The sequence below is a fragment of the Leopardus geoffroyi genome, chromosome D1 (genome assembly GCF_018350155.1).
Source record: "Leopardus geoffroyi isolate Oge1 chromosome D1, O.geoffroyi_Oge1_pat1.0, whole genome shotgun sequence".
In the NCBI taxonomy this organism is placed as follows: Eukaryota; Metazoa; Chordata; class Mammalia; order Carnivora; family Felidae; genus Leopardus; species Leopardus geoffroyi.
Genome location: NC_059329.1, coordinates 2,285,577 through 2,308,708, shown reverse-complemented (window position 1 = coordinate 2,308,708; position 23,132 = coordinate 2,285,577). Strand labels below are relative to the sequence as shown.

Sequence of the window (23,132 nt, the reverse complement as noted above, 5' to 3'; positions counted from 1 at the left end):
TGTTCCCTTATCAGTTTCTCTCTTGGTGTGCCCTGAATTTGGACTTTGCTGAAAGGCTTTTGAACTTTGAAAAGACTTTACTGTATTTTCTGGTGACAGATACACTATGGATTTCAGTGTGTGCAAGTCACAGGAAGTGACGTAGGCGTGTGCAGGGGGCCCAGGGAAGCCTCAAGAGTCACCTCCCGGCCAGAAGATGCCCCCTGCTCCCAGCGTCACTTTACCGCGATGTTTTTATGTACAACACCCCACCAGTGCCTATTTGAACACCCTCCATCTCAGTGAAAGCACAGAATTTTCTTACTAGCACTTAAAAAAAAAAAGGTGTGGGCTCAAGACCAAACTTTTATAATTTTGCTTCACTCGTTTATGTTTCCACCGGGGACGATCTTTTCTCCTAGTTTGAGATTTTATGTTTGTTAACGTTTGCACTTTATATGCCCTCTAGGCTGTGTCGAATAAAATGCCATGTATAATTTGCATGACTTCATAGCCATAATTTTGCAATCCTTAGCCTCCCAAGTATCACTTACAAGACGTCAAGGACAGAAAATGGAAAGTGTGTAACCATTGCCCATTAACCCAAGATTCCAACTAAAACCCAGTCCTGCAGCTTGTAATATTTTTTTTTAAAGCATGCTTGCCTTTTAGTTTTCATTGTTAAAACACTGTTCATCTATCTAGTCTATATGGTACATGCTTTGTTTCCTCAAAATTTCAAAAGCTAGCCTGGATCGATTTATTCATATTTTAGTTCAAGCTGTTTTGCAACTTCCTAACAGTATATATACACACACACACTTTGATTAATTTGGATTGCTCAGCGCTTTTCCTCAATGTCGGTCTCATTTTACAAACAAAATGGGGGGGGGTGGGGTGGAGAAGGTTAGATTAAAAAAATTGTTATATACGGAGTAAAGCAAAGTTCATACTCATAATGGGTTTTTAATTTAGGGAATTTTTAAAAGGCAGCATATTTTCAGTGTCACAGGGCATGTTTTTTCAAAGAGACCCAAAATTGCCCCCAAAGCAGCAAAATCAGATCTTGGAGGGTGAAAAAATCTTGACTAGTATGATGGTTTGTGGTCCTCTGAAGGGCCCATATGTGTAAAGAGGTAGGTAGACAGTATATCTGCAGTGTGAGCATGTCATAGGAAGGGACGTGATTAGTAAAAAAAAAAAAAAAAAAAAAAAAAAAGTCTAAACAAGCTTCTGAAGGGCAAATGATGACAATGGAAAAAAAAAAAAAAAAGCCAAAACTCAGTTGAGAAACGGTGCCGCAGAGTTCTGGTGAGGGTGTGAGAATAAGGGGTCTTTGAAAAAGTCTAGACGTTGTCTGGAAAGTTTTCATCACAACAGTTAAGGTGATGAGGGAAAATAATCATTTATTAAATTAAAACCTCTGATTCCAGACGTTTTTAACTTATTCTCCCAGAGTTCCTTGGTGAAGGGAGACGATAGATAGTCTTGACCTTTGCACTGTCAGATTAAGACAGGGGAGGACAGGGGGAAATACAGAAGGTCAAAGTTTTCAAACGTTAATTTGGCGTCCTTGGACGAGCTGGCTCTCGGATTACAAGTGGTAGGAAATCACAGCCAAAAATTAGCCGTGACTCTTGGCCAGGGGTTTTAGAAACCTGTATCTGGTGATGGAAGCATCTTCATTCACCCTTGAGTCCCATCAATTTCTTCCCACTGACCCGATTAGCTGCTCCCAATGCTGCAGCCAAGATCGGAGCAAACAGGGAGGGCATCCTGTCATGGGCACGAACGCGGGGGTGGGGGTGGGGGTTCTGTGCAGCCTGATGCACCCACAGACCTTGTTTTCATTCTGTTTGTAGCTGATAGCTCCAGATAGCCGGCATTGCTAGAAACGACAGGGAAGTGTTAGAACGGATACGGGATGATCTCCTTGTACCCAGTGTGGGAGGCTGGTCTGCCGCGGTCTCCCGGCCTTCCAGAACTCTCCGTCACAACGTGTTCTTGTTGTAAAAGGGTTATCGGCAGACCCGTTCGCTGTAGCTGCAGAATGGGTGAAGGTGACCCAGTGGTGGTGGGATTTGGTCCCTGCCTCTGAGGGAAAGTAGACCGTCTGGCTAGGAAGGATTCCAGTATAACAGTTTGCAAAACTCAATTGCATGTTTATACTTCTCCTGGTATCATATTTGTTCTTCTTTCGCTGGTTTGCCTTTGACACCCATTCCTACCTCTTCTTATTTCCGTGCCTGCACAGTTGGTGTTTTGGTGATAACTGGTCACAACCAGCATTGCTTGCTCAGTGTGGATCAGAAGCGTAAAGGTAGCAGTTAACCGACGGTGTCACTTCCTTATTTTTATTTGTATTCATTTTATTGGTTTTTTGATCGTTATTTTTGAGAGGGGGGAGGGGCAGCGATGGAGGGAGACAGAACCGGAAGCACAGTGCCAGGCTCCGAGCGGTCGGCACAGAGCCCGACGCGGGGCTTGAGCCCATGAACCCTCAGATGGTGACCTGAGCCGAAGTCGGACGCTCCACCGCCTGAGCCACCCAGGCGCCCCTACTCATTTGTTTTTAAATTTAGATAGAACTTCCTAGTTGGTGTGGGAAGCCGCCGAGGGTGCAGACGCACTCTTTGTTCTCTTGATCCATTTTGTTGTTTTCTGTGTTTTTTTTTTTTTTTTCAGGTGCTGGTGGGAAATGATTCTGAATTTAGTTTTGTTTGTTTGTTTGCCACGCCGGTGCCTGAAGTGTCTGTCACTTTATCACTGTCTAGCGACAGGCTTGCAGTTTTACTAATTGTGGCCTTGGATCTCTAAGGAGTCAAGCTTGCGTTTTGGATAATATGGGTCTCTGTTGTCACCAGCGATGACCACACGTCGACTTCCATGTGAACGTCAGATCTTTTAGGCGACAAGGCAGAGGACAATTAATGGTTGGGGTTGGTTTGTATTTTGAAGTAAAACTGACATACAATATCCTATATATATATATACACACACACAGACACAGACACACACGCTCCTATCTATAGGATGTCTATTCTATACACTGCAGTATTAATTTACAATAATTTTTTTTTAAGTGACTGAAAGCGAAGAATCGCATTAGGGTCAGCTCTTATGTTCTTCTGTGTTCATATTTTCTTTTCGACTCTGAGGATATTAAAGTTTCATGATCTCATAGAGCCTAGTGATCACATATTTTAAATGTAATATAACTTTGACTTGCTTGTTTAATACGGATTCTTCTAAATGGGTGGGTTGAAACTGGTGGACATACACTGTAGTAGGAAATGCCACTAGATTGTGAGTTACAATAATGACATTGAGGTTTTCCCATGACATGGGATTTTCCCTTTCAGGGAATGAGAGGAAAGCTTTATTGTTTCAGAACAGTAGGGCCAGACAATGGAGCAAGGTCCCCAGAGTCATTGGTCTCTGATGGCCGGTGATAAGCGTGCTGTCCCGCGCTTACCCACGCAGTACATGGGTACTTCGCCAACATCTTTGTGAAATTCTTCTTTATATCAGAATAAGAACGTCTTTTAAGTGTGCCAGCTGTAGGCTTCTGGTCCATCCAAGCCATGCCAGTCAGGACAAGCTCCCTGGCTTTCTTTAAGGTTGTCTCTGTTGAGTTCATTCCTGACTCGACCGGGACCGTCCTCTAAACACGAAAGGTCGAAAACCAGCGTGCAAATAGTTCTTTATCCTGAGCTCTGCTGCTGACCCCTACTGTAACTTCTTCACGTATTTTGCAATTATTTATTGGGTCCCTAATCTTTGCCAGTTGTTGTGCCGGATGAAGGGTTATCTAGCACGTTTTGAATAAAACATGCAGGGTTCCTGCCTTCTTACAGCCTGCAGTCTCCGGGCAGTAGAAACAAGTCCATGCTTAGTTCTAGTGTATTGCACGTGCCTTTCAGATGCATTCTGGAGAGCCCCAGGATTTTCTAGAAGCACCTTGGAGGTCATCGCCTGTGTGCCAGGGGGCTGAGCGTGTATCGCTTCAGGCTGTCCACCCCTTCCTCCACAGAACAGGTCTACGTGTGTTTCAGCATTTCTGTGTCACATATTTGAATCCATCCTAAGATTGTTCTTTGTTGTTTTTGTTTTTTTTTTTTTTTTTGAAAAGACTTTGGGTTGCAGTCGGAGAAGTGTGAAGGCACAGTGTAGAGCGATCGTTGCTTTTGTGGAGGAAATACACAGGGGTGTGGGAATTCACTAGGAGCGCCTAAGCTACATTTGAGACTCAGGGGAGGGCTTCCTGGAGGAAGTGACGGCTGAACTGGGGGATGAAGGGTGAGTAGGAGTTAGAAGTTGGAGGCGGTGAGGAAGGAGGCTGGAGGTTGCGAGTGAAGAGAAACAGTGCCTGCCACGATTTGGACAGGAGAACATAGCCTTCAAGGGTCCCCTAACTAAAGGTCTGGGAAGTAGGGCTCGGGAGTCTGGCCATTATTTGTAGCACAGTGAGAAGCCACTGAAAGAATTACTTTGGAGGAAGACGGGTCCTGTGTTGTATTTGAATACTGACTGCCAGTGTTCCTAAGAAGTCAGCCAGGCCAGTGAGGTGGCCGGGAACAGTCTCCCTGTGCCTCCACTGCCCATGGGACATGAACACGGGATCGCTTAATTTCTCATCATGACAGTGGCCGACATGGCTGACTTTTCCTGCCCGAAATCTCCAGATGTTAGGTGCAGCTGCCTTGGGACATCCCCGCGGACGCTTGTGTGCAGCTCAGCACACCAGATGCTAGATTGTGTCACTGTGGTCGCTTTATGGTAATGTAAATAGCGAAGGCAGCCTGCCTCGTGTGTGTGACGTTGTACGTCCTTTCAGACCTCTATATTTCAGAATTCATGCAGTTTAAAAGGGAACATCTTTACACAAACTTTTCTGTGCAGGACAGTTTTGGCAAAAAGATCCAGGGGAATGACACTAGCAGCAAAGAAAGAATCCCAAACAAACGCTGCGGCAAAAATGTTCTCCCTCCCTGTACTGTATTTCAGGACCAGATGTAAGTCATAAATAAAGGAATAAGCCCACGGGACACTAAAGTGCACATGTGCACATACAGGAAGAAATATTTTCTTCCAAGGATTTTTTTTTTTTTTTTTTCCAGAACGAGAGCGAAGCATGCCTTGTTTCTTACGGGCGTTGATGATGCGTGTAATAATAGATCTTTGCTCTGCGCCATGCTATGCTGACATCAATGTATTAGCTTTAATATTGATAGATGAATGCTGTGCTTTTTTGTGATTTGTGCTGAGTGCAGGTTAGTGGTTTTTGTCTAATCGGGAGGCAGGGATGTCTGTGGAAGCATCGTAGCATGGGCGTAGGGTTTAACTGTCATTACGAGGAGTGATGTTTTCTGATTTTTGGATTTTTTACTCCAGCACTTTTTTTCGTAGAGTGTTTCTGAAGGCAGATTGTTTTAGGGACAGCATTTTACCTATAAAAACGAGCCAGACGAGATTTGGAATCTGGTGTCTTTGGACTCCTGATTTCTGAAATTTGGAAGCCAGCATGCCGCCTGGGGGCTGAAGCAGCTCCGTGAGTCCTGCTGGCCGTGTGCTGTGAGCAGAGGTTGTATGATCTGCTGTGTTAGTTTCGAGCAAGTCGTTTCAGCCCCAACGTGACAAGTTCCGCATTTCACGGAAACGTTCAGTAAGCAGTGCAGCCCCGGCCGACTTTTGCAGACTTTAGCTCTGCGGCAGCTTCTACTATGTCAAATGCAACGAAATGAACCAATACGTGTGCAGCAGACCCACTTCAAAAAAGCCAAAATCGGTGTCGCAGAGTGTAGACGTGAGTTCGTAAGATTCACGTGGTAGACCCCGAGAGAACATTCACCTCTACTTCCTGTGTAATTCGATCACCCTTGTTCGTGTGGTTTGCACATCCACAGTGAGGCAGGAGCATGACGTTAGACTACAGAACAGGTTAGACTGGGAGACAGCACTGTTATAAGTTAGCTTGCTGTTGGCACGGAGAAGTGACAGCTGCCAGTTCCTCTGACTCCTCAGACTTGCACGCCTTGGAAAGCATTCGTAAGACCTAGGCAAGCAAAGCTGGCTCAGGCTTCTTATTAAATAAGGCAAAAAAAGTTCCAGCCTGCAAGGGACTGAATGAATGTCTGTGTCCCCCCAAAATCCATACATTAAAAACCTAACCCCCATTGTGATGATACTGGCAGGTGAAGCCTTCGGGAGGTCATGAGTACTGTTAGCACCCTTACCAAAGGGACACCAGGGACATCCCTCATCCTTTCTGCTGTGTGAGGATACTGCAGCAAGTTACCGCATCTGCTGAGCCCTTGATCTCGGATTTCCCAGCCTCTAGAACCGTGAGGAATAAACTTCTATTGTTTAAAAGCCACTCGGTCTCTGGTGTTAGAGCAGTCTGAATAGGCTGACACATACCTGTCTCCGGGTGCCACCAGGGAATGACTGTATCACAGCCCAGTAACCTTGCTGATTTTTAAAATTATGTCCGTGACTCATAAAAGAAAGTTTAGGTGGTATGTTTGATGGGTTTACCAGTATCCTAAACTGAAAGTCGTATTAGCTTAAGTATGTATGGTTTTCGACCAGAAAATTGGCATTTCTGTGACAGCCTTGTGGGAAAGAATGATTGTAGCCTGGATTATAACAAACTTCTTGTCATGTTTTTGGTGGTGACTAATAGATTTGTGTTGGGCAAGAGGGAGGTGAGGAGGGATTTTATTGGCACTTTGAATTAGACCATATTGGAGTCAGAATTCTCAACAACTTGGATGAAGACATAGAAAACACATCTTCCAAACTTGGGTTTTTTGTCTGGAAAGAACAGTTAGTAGGTTGGAGTAGATGCATAGAATGGCAGGCTTTTTCTATAAAGGGGCCAGACGGTAAATATTGTAGGCTTTCAGGCTGTAAGGTCTTTGTTGCAACAACACAGCTCTGCCATTGTATGAAAACAGCCATTGAGGTTACATAAATGAATGGGTGTGGCTGTGTTCATTCCAATAAAATGTTATTTTCAGAAACAGGCGGTGGGCCTGAGGGTGTAGTTTGCTGACTGCTGAATTAGAAAACCCACATGCTCTTAGGTGGAAATAATGGGCCGATCCTATGACCTTCAACAGGCATGAGTGCAAAGTATAGTTCTTTGGCTAGAAAACAAAAATAACTACATAATTACAGAGTGGAATAACTTGGATTAATATCAGCTCATGTCATGATGGATGGATGGATGGATGGATGGATGGATGGATGGATAGATGGATGGATAGATGGATGGATAGATGGATGGATGGATGGGTGGGTGGATAGATAGATGGATAGATAGATGGTTAGATGGACAGATGGGTGGATGGGTGAATGGATGGTTAGATAGATGGATGGATAGATGGATGGATGGATGGGTGGATGGATGCATGGATGGATGGTTGGTTGGATGGGTGGAAGGATGAGTGGACAGATGGTTGGACGGGTGAATGGATGGTTAGATAGACGGATAGACGGATGGATGGATGGATGGATGGATGGATGGGTGGACGGATGGGTGGATAGATGTATATGTCTACCTCTGTGTCTCTGTCACCCAACTGGTTTAAGTGAACACAGCTTATGGCTTAACAAACAGTGTGATTGCTGAACAATGATAACTGTTTATACCTGGCATCATCATTAATACTGTGTCAGAATAAAGTCAGACTCTGTTCTGGTCCGTCATGTATGAGGGTGTGTGCTAGGGTTCTCTCTCCTGTGGATGGATTTACCCCTTTGTCACTCCTTCAGTCCTATGACCTAAACCCACAGTTTACTACTCTCCTGTCTTTAATGTTTCTGTCCTCACTGGTTCTGTCTCCTCAGCCAACATGGATGGTCAAGTTTCTTTGCACCACCCAGAACACATGCAAGCTGTTTTGCTGTTGTTCTATTTTGTCGCCATGTAAGCATCTTCAGTGTCACCACAACTCGTTGTCTCCACTTCCTGTACTCTGCCTCACCCGCTGCAACATGAAGTCACCCCGTGGCTCCACTGAACTGCTCTGGGTGATGTCACTGTGATTTGTAGCGTCCTTTCAGGTGGGCTGGTCTTGTCTTGAAACTTGGTCTTCCCTTGGCTTGCCGCTGACTCTCCTTCGCCTCAAGTGCTCCTAAGTGCAAGGTTGGAATAGTGATAAAGCCGGAACTAAGATGGTACTTGGTTTATTTAGGTTTCTTGAAGGAGCAAGATTAGAGAAGGCCTTAAAAAGTATATTTTGTGTGTTATTGTCCCCGTAACCATTTATGAATAATGAAAGAAGCAGCAAAGATCTTAGAATGTAGTGGGGATTTTGTGAATACAGAAAAGAGCCTTCAAAGATAATACATATATGCATATATATATATGTATATATGCACATATATATACACATGTATATATATAAAACATATATATATATAAAACAACCTAGTAAATGCTACAATTGCAATGTTTTGGGGGGAGATATGTGTAAATACATTATATATATAAGCTTCAAATGTTCTAAATAGGATATTTATAACTATAGAAATAGGATTTTGACGCCTGGATTTTGTTTTCTGAGATCATGGAGTGCTCTTTTATTTACTTTTTTTTCCTCCTTGGCAGGATCTTCATCTAACTCTCTGCCCTGTGACTCCTTGTATGTTTTCTTAAGGCTCTGACCTCAGCCTTATCTTCTCTCTTTGCTCGCTGATAGTTTCTGGAAGATCTTAGTTTTGTCCGAAGTGTCGATGGCCACTTATGTGTCAAAAGACCTGTGAATATACATGTGCTGCCTCTGCCTCTTGACTGAGCTCTGAACGTGAGGGCAGTCCCACGGGTAAAGGACACTCTCCAAGTTAGAAGCCTACTAGTGAAGCAGTTCGTTTTTTTTGTTTTTTTTTTTTTTTCAACGTTTATTTATTTTTGGGACAGAGAGAGAGCATGAACGGGGGAGGGGCAGAGAGAGAGGGAGACACAGAATCGGAAACAGGCTCCAGGCTCTGAGCCATCGCCCAGAGCCCGACGTGGGGCTCGAACTCACGGACCGCGAGATCGTGACCTGGCTGAAGTCGGACGCTTAACCGACTGCGCCACCCAGGCGCCCCAAGCAGTTCGTTTTTGTAACTCTGAGCTTATGCGTCCAGTGGTGAGTGCCTTCACAGTATTAATTCTTTTCTCGTTGCTGTTCTTGCGGACACAGCATGAGTATGTTTGCATGGACTGTCGAGGGAGCATACTGACGGGAACTGTATCGCTCTGTAGACTTTCTCAACTCCACCCCCCCCCCCCCCCAGGGAGAATTGGCTACTCGTTTATTTATCCCACATTTCCATCACGAAGCCTATAATGGTATCTATTTACCTGCCTGACTTCTTCTGATGTGAGCGCCCTTGCTGTCGTTACTAAAGCCAAGCGTCCTCACTGTCCGCGTCGCTGTCTGGCACGTAGGAGGGGCTCAGCAAGGTTCGAGGAGTCACTGCATCACCCACAGCCAGTGTCTTCGTTTTGTGCCCGGTCGTGGAACTGCATGAGCCCTCACACCAGTTGTGTGGGCAGCTGTATGGCAGAAAGGGTATTTAAACTCTGAAGGTCTCTGTTCATTGTCTGGGGGCTGTTGGTACCAGGGAACAGGATAGGCAATAGAAGACGAGGAGTAGGTGGGGAAGATTGTGGAGATGGACAGTTATTGAGCTCTGGGAGCCTGTGCGGTATCCACGCGGATGAAATCTAAAGGCAGGGAGGCGGGAGGGAGACCCTTCTTTACAGGAAATACAGGCACAGTGAGCATGAAGTAATCAACTTTTAAAGGAAGTGATTTTTTGATTGTGGGTGCATGATAATAATACCTGGTATTTCTGGAGTACTTGGAACGTGGCAAAGTGCTCTCTCCTAGGGCGTCTCAACAGTGGTCGGTGTGGAGTTGTTTCCAGACGACTTTGTGGGTCATGCCAAGATGACACATACTTTAGACTGCCTCCTTGGGCATGAGCGTGACATTTGAGGGTTAAATTTGGACGAACATTGAGGAAGGGTGTGAAGAATTTACTCTCCCCCTCCCCCCGCCCAAAAAAACCTCCACATCTGTACTGATTAGAATAAATCCTTTTAGGGATACCTTTCCTTTCCAGTGTTAATATTTGAGAGCTTTTACACAAAATTAATAAAAGCTCAAAAGAAAGAGGTAAAAATAAATGAAGGATCATGAAACAAGTCTTTAAAAAAATTTTTTTATGTTTATGTATTTTTGAGAGACAGAGACAGAGCGTGAACAGAGAGGGGCAGAGAGAGAGAGGAAGACGCAGAATCTGAGGCAGGCTCCGGGCTCTGAGCTGTCAGCACAGAGCCCGACGCGGGGCTCGAACTCACGAGCAGTGAGATCATGACCTGAGCTAAAGTCGGCGACTGAGCCATCCAGGAAAACAAGTCTTAAGGCTCACTCTGGATGATGAGCTAATGGACATTAAGGAAAGATGAATGCTTCCCATTCTGTTTGTATAGGGAGAGCGTGTTGAGCTAATATGCTATTTTACTGGGGATGAAACGAGAGAAGTGCTATCGAATGGAATAAAAAGTATGCGTATTCCCTATAAAAACAACAAGTTCCCTGGTGGAGTAAGTATGGATTGAAAGGGTTTTTCCAGAGTGGTTAATCAAAAATAAAAGAATGGAGTGAGAGGTATTTGGTTTCAATACAGCATATGGGGGGATCCTGTACATTCCTGGAGAAGAGGAACTGCTGTGGCTGTGTATTGTTTTGTGTCAGTGCTGAGTTTGATGCTTTTCACCCAGCCCGATCCCCGTAAACATAAGCACTGAGGGTTCACCCAGCAGGTGTGTAGCAGCTGCTGCCCGCAGGCCGCGCCCTGTAGGACCCACTGGGGCAGAAACAGTCCAGCCTGAGGCACAGGGTCTGCTCTCTTGAAGCTGATGCTCGGGCCGCAGAGATCAAACGTGCCTGTGAATCAGCACAGGGCAAGGCAAGTGGCCCTCTGAGTGCCACCACTGAGCGCCCTGCTTTGTGTTTGAAGGTTATGTTGACCTGATTTTAACGATAAATCATCTATCCCTAGTGCTGAGTGCGGAAGAAAATGACATTGGTTGAGCACGGTATTCTTCAAAGGCTGAAAAACATCACCCTCGTTGGTTAGCGCCACTCTGTGAATTAAAATTCGAGCAGAAAAGGATGTCTTAATTGTAGAGCTGGGAGTCGTACTTGCTTGGTTTTCTCTTTCGCGTGTTTAGATGTTAGCCTAAATATTCCTGAACCCTAACAGCAACAATGTGGGCTCGGTTCGCAACGCCCAGTGAGTTTTTAATATTTGATAATTAACATTTTACTGTGTGATGTGCAGTATGATTATTTGACCACTGGATGGCAGTAGAAAAAAGACACCTTTAGGCACCATTTTTTTTTTTTTTTTTTTTTTTTTACTCCCTCTCTTGGGAATAGGACTCCAATGATGGAAATTTCACACTTCTCAAATACACTGAAAAAAAAAAAAAGAACAATAATGATAATCTGTCATTAACATACAACTTTTCTAGTCTATGGGATCTCAGTAAATTTTAGAATAATTAATATAGTTGAATCAATTATATATGACTATTATATTCCTTGGTGCCATTTACACATCCAGTTTGCAAGCCTATCTAAAATTTATGAAAATAGAATTGAGAAACATTGAAAGTCATTTTTGGGACAACATCTGCATGTGCACAGCCACTTGTTGCCCAGTTTCCTTTGAGCACAAGACCAGTTGGTTGGCCGCTCTAAACTTGCAGAAATTCCCTGGAGACTCCTCATTACTTGCCAAGCGTTCGTCAAAAATAAGTTATTTGGGGGGACGAAAGCATTATGTATCAGAAGTGAGAAATCATCCTCTCAGATACTAATGTTTATGAGATCTTACGGAGACGTGGGCTGAGTGGTGAGCATGTGACAGCATGGGAACATGAGACCCATAGGTCACTACCAAGGTGGGGACGGTAATCAGTTATGGGTGAGCAGTTATGGGTGTGCATGATTGCTACGTAAAAAAGTTGGGTTGTGTCCACTGGCTTTAATAAAGACTACAGAGTGCCGTATGAAAATGGCCAAATTTGGGTGAAGACTTTAGGGCAGATAGGAAAATTATGTGTTGGGGTCTGTCTTCTGCTGACCAGTGGCCCGTCCTAATTCTGGCATCTCTAAATGATCTTTATGTGGCAGAGAATTTGCAGGTGTGATGGTGCTAAGGTTCTTGGGCTGCAGAGATCGTCTTGGATTTTTGGAGTGGATGTCTCTGTAGGAGAGGGCCAGAGGGAGATCTGACACAGGCAGGAGAGAGGGCGGTGTGACCACGGCAGCAGAGACTGGAGTGACACGGCCACATGCTAAGGGATGTCAGGAGCCGCCAGCAGAAGATAGGAGAGGCAAAGAATAGATTCTTCCCTGGGACATCCAGAGGGAGCATGGCCTTGTCAGCACCTTGATTTTGGATCATGGCACCGGCCTCTAGAGCCGTAAGGGAATAAATATCTGTTGTTTTAAGCCGGTCAGTCTGTGGCAATTGGTTACAGCACCTGCAGACGCTAAGGGAGGGCATGGAAGATATTTTGATTTGAAAGATGAATAGTCGAACTGTTTGCTGAGTTCAGTTTTCTAATCGTGTATACATTTCACTGGCCGGGAAATCTGTATTGACAATGTAATGGTGCATTTAGAACTCTGCCTGTGAGAATTCTCTAGTTAAGACAAGCCTTACTTTTGCCCTAGTTCTGTGTCCGGATATTTTGAAAATTCTGGCTTCAACTCTCATCTGTTTTTCCGATCAAATTAAGTCCTGACGTGATCAAAAGGGCGATGTTCCTAATTCATTATAGTTTTGCTGATTCTTAAAATTCTCCCTTAACCCATGTCCTTTGTGCCTTGGTCGGCTCTTGTTTATTCTACAGACTTTTGTTGTACCTTCAGTGTGTGTTAGTTAGTTTCTAGGCCAGAGTGTGGGGCAACAGTGTTGGAAGTGATGTGGTGATAATTCCTTTGTTAATTAGCTATGTGTCATGCTTGTCATCCACAGAGTACTTATTAGTCGGGAGAGGATGCTGAGGTATATGTGTAGTATGTGTTAGTGCCGTGGTGATATTATATGGTACGTGGTGGAACATTGAAAAGGGATATCCCGATGAGATATTTGCAGATATTAGGGTTGTTGGAAATTTGCAACTCAGGACAGAATGAGAGAATTCCAGTTGAATTTCTGAGCCCAGTTCCATTAGCTGACATTGAACTCTACACGCGACCCTCCAGAGCATCAGTGTCCAGCAGAGACAGGAAGCCAGCCTACATCATTTACAGAATTTTAGCAGCCACATAAAAAAGAAATGCATGAAACTAATTTTATTTAATCCAATCAGTGCCTGAATACTATCATTTCGGTGTTCAGTAAGTATTTTAAAATGTTGAGATAGGAGCACTTGGATGGTTCAGTCGGTTGAGCATTTGACTCTTGATTTCAGCTCAGGTCTTCTTCCCAGGGTTGTGGGATCGAGCCCTGCCTCAGGCTCTGCGCTGAGCAAAGAGCCTGCTTGAGGTTCTCTCTGTGTCTCTCCCTTCCCCTGCCCATCTCCCCTGCTTGCACTCTCTCTCTCTCAAATTAAAAAAAAAAAAAAAAAAGATAAAGCAAAACGTTAAGATATCTTGTTCTATTCTTTTTATCATGTGAGTCCTCAAAATAGGATATGCATTTTATACTTACAACACAGCCTGTTTCAGACTTGACATATTTCAGAAACTCAGCACTAATATGTGGCTAGCCATTATCAACTTGAACAGCACTGTTCTGGGACATTAATATCATTTATTTAGACTAACACAAGTTATCATTGGTCTTTTTCCAAAATAAAACATAACTTATGGAAGCTATTTCTCTGGCTCTTTTTTGCAATGTGTTGAAATTGACTGAGTCACTTTTTAGGGGGATTCATAATCTAACATGGGCAAATTTCCTGGGGTTTCTATTTTGCTTTCGTATTTTATCAGCATGGAACTTTTGACGTTTCTGGTTGCTTTCATGTATTCTCTTAAAAAGAAAAAACTTACGGTCCTCTAATAGATATGCAGTCAGCCAGGCTACTCGGTGTTTATGCCAGGTGCAAAGTTTTTGATATTTGAGAAGCTTCTTATGCAAACAGCAGCTGGTACTTCATTTGTCTGTCATGGATGGAAAAATCTGTGTTTAACCAGCATTGGCATTCTTTTCCGTTTGCGACTTAGTTTGACTTAGGTAATGATAACATTCTCTTTTATCACTTGACCATTTTTAAAATTGACTCTTTCTGGCTGATGAGTAAACAATTTGTGAAAAACAGAGTCCTGCGGAGTCTTGGGAAGACTTTAACCTATTAGAGATTTGATACAGCTTTTTACTGAGTAACCCGTATCTCCCTGGATTTAGAGGCCTTGAACAGCATATGTTTGCAGTATGCTTTTTTTTCAGGAAAATTAAATGTTAGGAACACTGATGTTTTCCACTTGCAAATCTCAGATCTACCATTCATTGTATGGTCCAGAGTGGGAGATAATTAATAAAAGTTATTACAGAAATATACATCATTCTTCCTTTTTGTTCAGTGACATATTTCCACCGGACTTTGGGTTGGGTATTTGTAGGCATGGCCTTTTAATTTGTTAATAATCTGGGCAAACAAAAGCATTTCTGTCAAGTAAAATGCGGCTCGTAAGACTGTCTTGTTTTTCCCTCACTGACTTTCGAACCGTCTCCTCGGATCGTGCTCCATAACGATGCCCTGTAGAACTTGCATTGCAGCAAAACCACAAAATTTCTTTCTCCTTCGAGGGCAGGGCTCACCTCAGGCCGCCCGTTTCGAGGTCTCAGCCGTGCAGGGCCTCAGCACGGTGTACTCAGTGCTCGGGGCAAACACCTGGGTTAGAAAAGGTTTATTCTAAGGAAGGAACTGCTTCCCAAGCTGAGACTTTCCTCGACAAACCTGGATGTGTCAGGACACAGCGTGACTCTACTTTCGTGGAAACACGTTGTTCATGAGACACTTTGCGTTTTCAGAGAACAGGCTTTCAAGACAATTCCGTCTTGACTAGGCCCTGGGACCTGCTGTGTACATTCTTGCTTCCCTCTGCCTGAAATTACATAATTATCTTCGCTTGTGTATGTCCTGTCTTCTTCTGAGCTCTGAGGATGGAAACTGGGGCTCTTCTATTCCCTATTGCATCCCTGGCTTATGGAATGGTGCCTGGTGTATAGGGGGCTCAGGAAATATTTGCTGAACGAGCGAATGAATCAGCAGAGTGCCGTTCAGGTGAAGCCCAAGACGAAGGTTTCTGTGGATACAGGGGTGGACCCACTGGGAAGCTGAGGAAGCTTAACCTTCAGGCCCCCTCCCTCACTAGGTCGCTTCCACAGCCCTGTTACCTAATTTTATCTATTCATTTTCATTTTTTTTTTAATGTTCATTTTTGAAATGAGAGACAGAGAGAAAGAGCATGAGCAGGGGAGGGACAGAGAGAGAGGGAGACACAGAAGCCGAAGCAGGCTCCCGGCTCCGAGCTATCAGCACAGAGCCCAGCGTGGGGCTTGAACTCACAAACTGGGAGATCATGACCTGAGCTGAAGTCAGATGCTTAACCGACTGAGCCACCCAGCTGCTCCTGTTTTTCTTGAAGAGAGAATCCCCAGTTGGATACGTACCACATCCCACAAAATCTGGGACATTCTCTGGTATTGAGGTACCTATCTGGTCATGTGAGATTTGGTCTGCAGAAGTAGGAAAATCTCCTCCACCAGGTGAACATATTAATGCCGCAGGTCCTCTTTTATCCTATGAGGTGGACTAACCACGTGGTATGGCGTTAATGTAAAACATCTGACCGACTGATGCCCAAGATGGCAGGGCTCTTGTGTCGCTCCCCTGAATGCATTTCTACTTCCGTCACTGAGATACAGAGATAAACAAGGATCTGTTGTGTTTGTTCCCAAACACGTGTCTTCTGGTTGTACCTGTTGATATGATTACATAATTCAGTTAAATATTGTGTGACACAACACGAGTGTAATAGAGTTTATTATTTATTACAGCAAATACTTGGTTGAAATAGCCAAACTTGAAAGGTGAGTTGCTGAATTAAGTGTTGTTCAGTTAGGTACATGTGAGACAACTCAACTATTTTACAAAGAGTGAAAATAAGTAAGTCTAAAAAGCCTGAAGGGCTGTGTGGATAAATTGCTTCATGTGTGTCTTTAACTCTTCCTCTACTTTCAAGAAAGCGGTAATGGAAATTATGGATAAGTTATGGACATGACTTATGCAAGAAAGATTACAAAGAGTTTTATACTAGGAGACGTACTCAAAGGAAAGACCTTTGTACTTCATGAGAACTTGGTCACAGTCATGCACATGTGTTTTTTAAGCTACAGTAAAATGTAGGGGCCCCTGGGTGGCTCAGCCAGACTGACTCTCATCCAGAGTCAGTTGAGCATCTGACTCTTGATTTCTGTTCAGGTCGTGATCTCACGGTTGATGAGATCGAGCCCCGTGTTGGGCTCTGCGCTGACAACATGGAACCTGTCTGGGATTCTCTCTCTGCCTCTCTCTCTTATAATAAATAAATAAACTTAAAAAAATATTAAAAGAAATAAAATAAAATGTAAAACTCCCCATGTTAACTGGCACTTTAAGTTGGCCCTTCTAATACTGTTTCGACCGTATTGGGTAGGGTGGTTGCCAATGTGCGTACAGAAAAGAGTCCTGTCTTACAGGGACAAGAGCGTCGTCTAATGGAGCATCCAGTTTGTATCAACAGAGGCTACCGAATTCATGAACATGAAAAGGAAATCTGGCTTATGGGAGGCTGGGTGGAAAGGTGGTTAAAGGTACCAAGACCTCAGCTGAGGTAGTGTTCTTGGGAAAATACTCAACCCCCCTCCGGCCTCAGACATTGAAAGCAACACACACACACACACACACACACACACACACACACACACCCCAGAAGAAGAACACCTATGTAAGAAGGTGAATGTGAAGAGTCAGTAACTGCCGTACGTAATACTGGTAGCACAACCCTGGGGAAACAACCCTTGATGAAAGATGGAGTGTTTGGGTGCCTGCGTTGTTTCTCAGTTTTTTTTCTGTCAACTTTCAGTACTTTTTTTCAGAGTATCCCTTAAACGATCAAAATTGTGCCTTATACAAGGGGTAGTCATGGCTGTGACTACAGCCAAGTTTAGCGCTGGAAGAGTTCTTTGAGGTAGTCTATGCCGTCTTGCTCTATGGCGCAGAGAGGTGTAGTGACCTGCCTAAAGTCACACAGCAGATCATGATAGGGTCGAGATGCAGGTACAGGTTTTCTGACTGCTCATCTGTTGCTTGTCGCACACTATGCAGACGCCGTCTGTCTGTTGTAATTACAGCAGTTGTCGATCTCTGTAAAGATGATGGCAAGAATGAGTGTGACTTCATCAATCCCTTACTGGTCATATCATCAGTAGATCTGCCTTTTTTTGCAAAGTCGTGTTCAGTCTGGGCTTTTTTATGGTCAGTATGATGGCTATATTTAACGTTTGGAACTAAAAAGTGGTGATAAGAGTTGAGTAAGGGTTGAGAACTTGTGGGTCTCCCTTGTTTGTGTTTTTATTTATAATCTTAACCTTCAGTGCTCTGTTTCCTGGAGTGTGTTCAAGCTGAAGCTGTGGATCGAGCCAGTCTACAGCCTTTTCAGGAGAGCCTTCACTTTTTAGCCATCTGCTTCGTGTACATAAAAACACAAATCTAAATAAAGTTGGAAGTCAGGATGAAACCCATTCCTGAATTGCCCAAGGTTCCTTTCACGTCTCAAAGCAGTATGCAGGGAAATACAAACTAGCCTTCGGGAAAAGGACAGAAAGGGAAGCTGCCTTGAAATGATCGTAACTGGGTTTGAAAAGCAGATGAATCAGGTTTGTAATGTGACCAAGGAAGAGAATGTAAATCCAGCTCTTGGGTTGTGAGCTTTTCCTGATTCAGTAGTCGTTTGATGAGTATGTACTATGCGCCCAGCACGGGAGCTGCTACAGATGTATATGGGAGTAAGAGATAACTGATCCCCCCCCCGCCCCCCGAGTGGGGACACTCTTGGGGCTGGTAGATTACTGCACCAGAGATAAGGCTGTGAGCTGAACATGCCAAGGAGGTATGTGGAGGGGTCTCTACCCTGGAACCATGGCGAGGGTGGTCTCCCAAGATCACTTCCTCAGAGAGCTTTGAGTTGCCATGAAATATAAATGGCGTCTCCAAGGACAAAAATAGGTTAAACCAAACCTTGCAAGTCAGATCCGTTGCCAGATTTTGTGTTTTGATGGCGGCCAAAATCGAATGAGAGTTCCAAGACGGTCAGGCTTTCTTCTTTCTTCTACAAGCATTGGTTCAAGAACCCCTTCGAATCCATGTTTGCTTCCCTCCAGCATGTTCAGAAATGTGGAGGCTACACACAGATATTGGCTGTAGGATAAACGTTGCTATGTAATCAGTAGTTCTCTAAAATAGCCCCAGCAGACGATTCGTGATCTGGAGTGTTCCTCATACCAAGGAGGGAGTGGCTTTGTTGTTTTTATTTTAATTTTATTTCAGAATGAGAGAGAGAGAGAGAGCAAGCAGGGGAGGGGCAGAGGGAGAGAGAGAGAGAATCCAGGCAGAGCCCAATATGGGGCTTGATCCCACGATCATGACCTGAGCCGAAATCAAGAGTTGGATGCTCAGCAGACTGAGCTCCAGCCGTCCCGAAAGTTACAGCTTTTTATCCAAAAAAAAAAAAAAAAAGTACATACAGAACTATAGCAGACCTGTGAAAAAGCATGTTTAATAGAGAAAGCAATTCATTTTCCTTACACAGAATTAGTCCTGATAAAACCTTATTTTTGAAATAAGCATGATAAGGAAAATCTCCACAGCTCTGTAACATTGAGGCCCTCGTTCTTACAGAGCTGGGAGCCCGAGCCCCAGGCGCATTGCTTTCCGAGAACAACTCTCTTTGCTGGAGCTTTCCCTGTGGTTCCGGGAGTGACTTCCGGGCCTCGCGCAGGACATGCCGAGAGCAGGCGGTCGTGATGGGGGTGCAGTACTCCGGCCCGTTTTGTTGCTCCTTTTTTTTTTTTTTTTTTTTTTTTTTAATTTTTTTTTTCAATGTTTATTTATTTTTGGGACAGAGAGAGACAGAGCATGAACAGGGGAGGAGCAGAGAGAGAGGGAGACACAGAATCGGAAACAGGCTCCAGGCTCTGGGCCATCAGCCCAGAGCCTGACGCGGGGCTCGAACTCACGGACCGCGGACCGCGAGATCGTGACCTGGCTGAAGTCGGACGCTTTACCGACTGCGCCACCCAGGCGCCCCCAAGAATGCTTTTCTTCTCAAGATCCCAAACTTACGTCTCTTGCTGTGGAAGGTAATACTCACAATTCTTGGAAATAAGAGTGTAGACCTATCCTTTTTTTGAGCGGAGTCCCCATTCAACCCACTCCAGCTGAGACTGTTCTTGAAACCTGAACCAGGGAGAACATCATAGGTTGGGAAACTAGACTGGGTGAGGACATAGGGGCATCTCTTCTCCAGGAAGGAGAGGACATGCTGAGTAACAAGCAGGGAGGACCAGCTGAAGACTTGGGGACATCTCTTCTCCAGGAAGGAGAGAACATGCTGAGTTATGAGGAGGAGCAGCTGAAGACGTGGGGTGTCTCTTCTCCTGGAAGGAGAGGACATGCTGAGTAATGTGGAGCAGCAGTGTCATTGGAAACGGGGAGAGAAGGAAGCAAGGGTCAGGTGGGGTCCACCACAGAAGCCCCTTTCTCCAGGGCACCCATGTTCCCGTGATGGGAGACTGGATGAGGACCAGGTGGGAGCTATTCTCGTAGCCCAGGGAGATGTCGCCAGAGCCAACAAGTAGCTCTTAGCCATGGGAGTAGAAAGCAAGGGAAGTGTTTCAGCCGTAAAGTCAATACACAGAGTTTGGAACGGGTTGGGTTCTGTTCCATGGAAGAGAATTCTAAATGCCTGGATAACCGGGAAAGGACGGTACTAATCGTAGGGACATTGGAGATCGCAGTGGTTGGGTAGGATGTGTTGCCTCAGGAGCCTGTGTCACATGCAGACGGGGGTGCTGTTGGAAATGGGGAGGGGCTGTCCAGAGAGCGTTTGGCATCGGAGTTGTCTGCTTTGAAGGGTGAGGCTCCAGCAGGAGGAAGGAGAAGGGGAAGAAGAGAATGACTCCACGGTTTCCATCTTGGAGGACTCCTTCCGCAGAGGTCTGGAAAGACAAAGAGGACTAACCTCCCTGTGTTTCCTTACCTTTCCACCCAGAGGATTATTTAATTACTGGACTTGAGGTGCGCCCACTGGTTGTAAGTGGGCTCAATCTCTTTATGTCGTCTCTACTGCAGTACTGGCATATACATCTTGCTGTGAGTCTTTGCATTTTCGCCTAATTATGACCTTATTGAAATAACACGGTTGTAGTTGCTCTTTGTTTTATGGTGATGACTGAGAAACAAAATTCTAATTGGCATTACAATTTGGTGCCATATTTGTTCTGATATTCAAATGGTTTAATGAGGATTTAATTTGCACACCAGCCTGAGCGGTTGTCTGTGCTGCTACTTCTTTGGCGATCGGACAATGTTATTTATTAACACGTGGCAAGGGCCCCAAGCTTTGTCACCGTGTGCAGTGTCAACGCTGGTGTTTAGGGAAGAGAGCTTTCTTTATTACCCGAGGAACCACGCAGTAGATTCCAATTATGTTGCTGTTTCCGAAGTTGTGATGGTTTCGGGCGAAAACCACTGTAGTATCCTTTGTCCCACCGAAAGCAGTAGCTTGTACACGTAAGTCTGCATCAGTCTGCATGCGCATCAGTCTTCAGTCTTCCACGTGCGTGATTGGATTGCGGTCCCAGAAGCTGATTTCCGGGTCGGTTCAGACCCACATAGACCTGTTCTGTCACCGCTTAGTAACTAGTAGTTTCTCCAGGGACGCCTGGTGGTCCCCATCTCCTCTTTATCGTCTCATTTTACTTTTCAGCTACTTGCGCTCGGGTTACATTTTCTCTCCCCCTGCTGTAACAGTGCTCTGAGGACGGGGTGTGGCGCGTGTCCCTTTACTTCATCAGCAGCTCCCGCTTCTGGCTCATCTGCCGCGTGGGAAGTACACTTTTCCCTGGTGCTGTTGGAGCGGGTAATGGAGACTGAAAGGGGACACGCGTATTTAAACGTAGTCTGGAAAAATTCAAAGCGCTGGGACATGCATGGTGTGACCCTACAGTATGTGAAATGCTGTAGCTGTTGAGTTGTTTTCTTTCGAAGCAACACATGCGGACCACAAAGAAGGAAAGGCAGGTGAACCAGAGTTGTGCTTCCCAGAGTGGATTGCGCGTTTGAGTACGCGCGGGTCCTATTGAAATGCAGGGTCCGCAGAGTCAGGCTGTCTAGCTGAGTTCTGCCGGTCTGCATCGCACAGGCCCCTGGTGACACTTGGCCACGCTGTCCGTCTGCCGACCACGTGGTGGGTAGCAAGGAAGCAAAGAATTTAAGCTGCACGGATGCTGGCCTTTCTCTCATCAAATAGTAGAAGCATGTAGAAGTTCGTACATGTGAATTTGTATCGCGTGTCGACACCACTACGTTCCGGGAATACGCACGGGGCTGGGAGGAAACGACTTTTCTAAGCCAGTTGGAGAATCGAAGCCTTTTAAACACTGCTACACAAAATTAGTTTAACCAGGGATCTTGCCGTTTGGTTGTTGGTTCATTTGCTATCATTTTTAGGATTTTGCCGTTTCGGAGCTTTGTCACGATACCTCTTGTGCTGCCAATTTCTGTCTAAGGTGTCTGCTTTGTAAATGTGGATCCCCTTCTTGGGTTTTCTTAAAAGTGGATTTATGTTTTTTTGTTTTTTTTTTTAATTTTTTTTTTTTTAACGTTTGTTTATTTTTGAGACAGAGAGAGACAGAGCATGAACGGGAGAGGGTCAGAGAGAGGGAGACACAGAATCCGAAACAGGCTCCAGGCCCCGAGCTGTCAGCACAGAGCCCGAAGTTGGGCTCACAACCACGAACGGCGAGATCATGACCTGAGCCGAAGTTGGGCCCTTGACCTAGGACTGAACCACCCACATGCCTCTCATTTGTTCCTAATAACAAAAGCTTCATCTCCGTAACACGGGCCAGGCTGTGGGATGCCTACAGTGTAGCAAGAATTGGCTGCAGGTGGAGGGTGCAAGATGGGTGGGCGGCTTTCTGCTCTCAGAAGCTCATTTTCTTTGGGGGAAACAGGCTTATGCTTATGTGGCAGCAAAACCCGTGATCTCTCTGCAAAGGGGAGGCTCCGCGTTCTGGACGGGGAGCTGTGGGGAGGTAGGATGGGGCTTGGCAGAGGCTGCAGAAGGCAGCCTGAGCTGGGGGGAAGGGGGGCCTGCTGGGAAGGGCAGGATTCCAGACAGAGAACCGCAGACATTCTGGAAGTGAGAAGGTGCACGGAGGTGATGTATGTCGGGGGCAGAATGTTCAGGTACGGGGGAGGCTCACGGTCGGTCATCACAGACTTTGTTGCGTGCAAGCCCGTCAGTGCCATCAGCCGGTGGCCCTTTCAGCAGCCGCGATGGTCTCCGGCAGCAACGTGAGATCAACTCGACCTTGGCTTCGTAAAGTGGGCTACTGAGGGGATTCGGCACTTCTGGGAGCACTGGTACCTTTTCTTGTGCTGATGATTAAAATTTACCAATCGAGCTGTACTTCAACTCTAGAAACAATGCAGTAAACTTTGTGTCTGTGGGCACGTTTGTGAGTTTAGGGTTTTGCAAAGTGTTCCAGGTCCCGCGAAGCGTTTTAGTGCCCATCGCCACACTTTGTCACATGTTTTGGTCTAATTCCCTCTCCTGCTGCAGCCTGTGTTGACCAGCTGCGGGTCCGATTCATCTGCGGGTCAGATGAACGAGGGATGAATCCTTCTGATTGACCGCTGTGTCCTAAGTGGAGTTCTGGAGCTTTCTGTTCATCTGGATTGCAATCCTGTATTGGTCCAGTGTTCAAAGATCCCTTCTTGTTACCGAACAGCAGACAACTGTTGTCTACCAAACAGCAGACGCATTTCTAAATGTGCTTCACATGGACAGCAGGGTTAA

General features: G+C 45.2%; 1 protein-coding gene across 2 annotated transcripts in view; it reads left to right on the top strand.

The window, feature by feature from the left end:
* Nucleotides 1–23,132, top strand: part of PDGFD (platelet derived growth factor D) — a 219,727-nt gene that overhangs the window by 1,168 nt on the left and 195,427 nt on the right. The window lies entirely within an intron of this gene.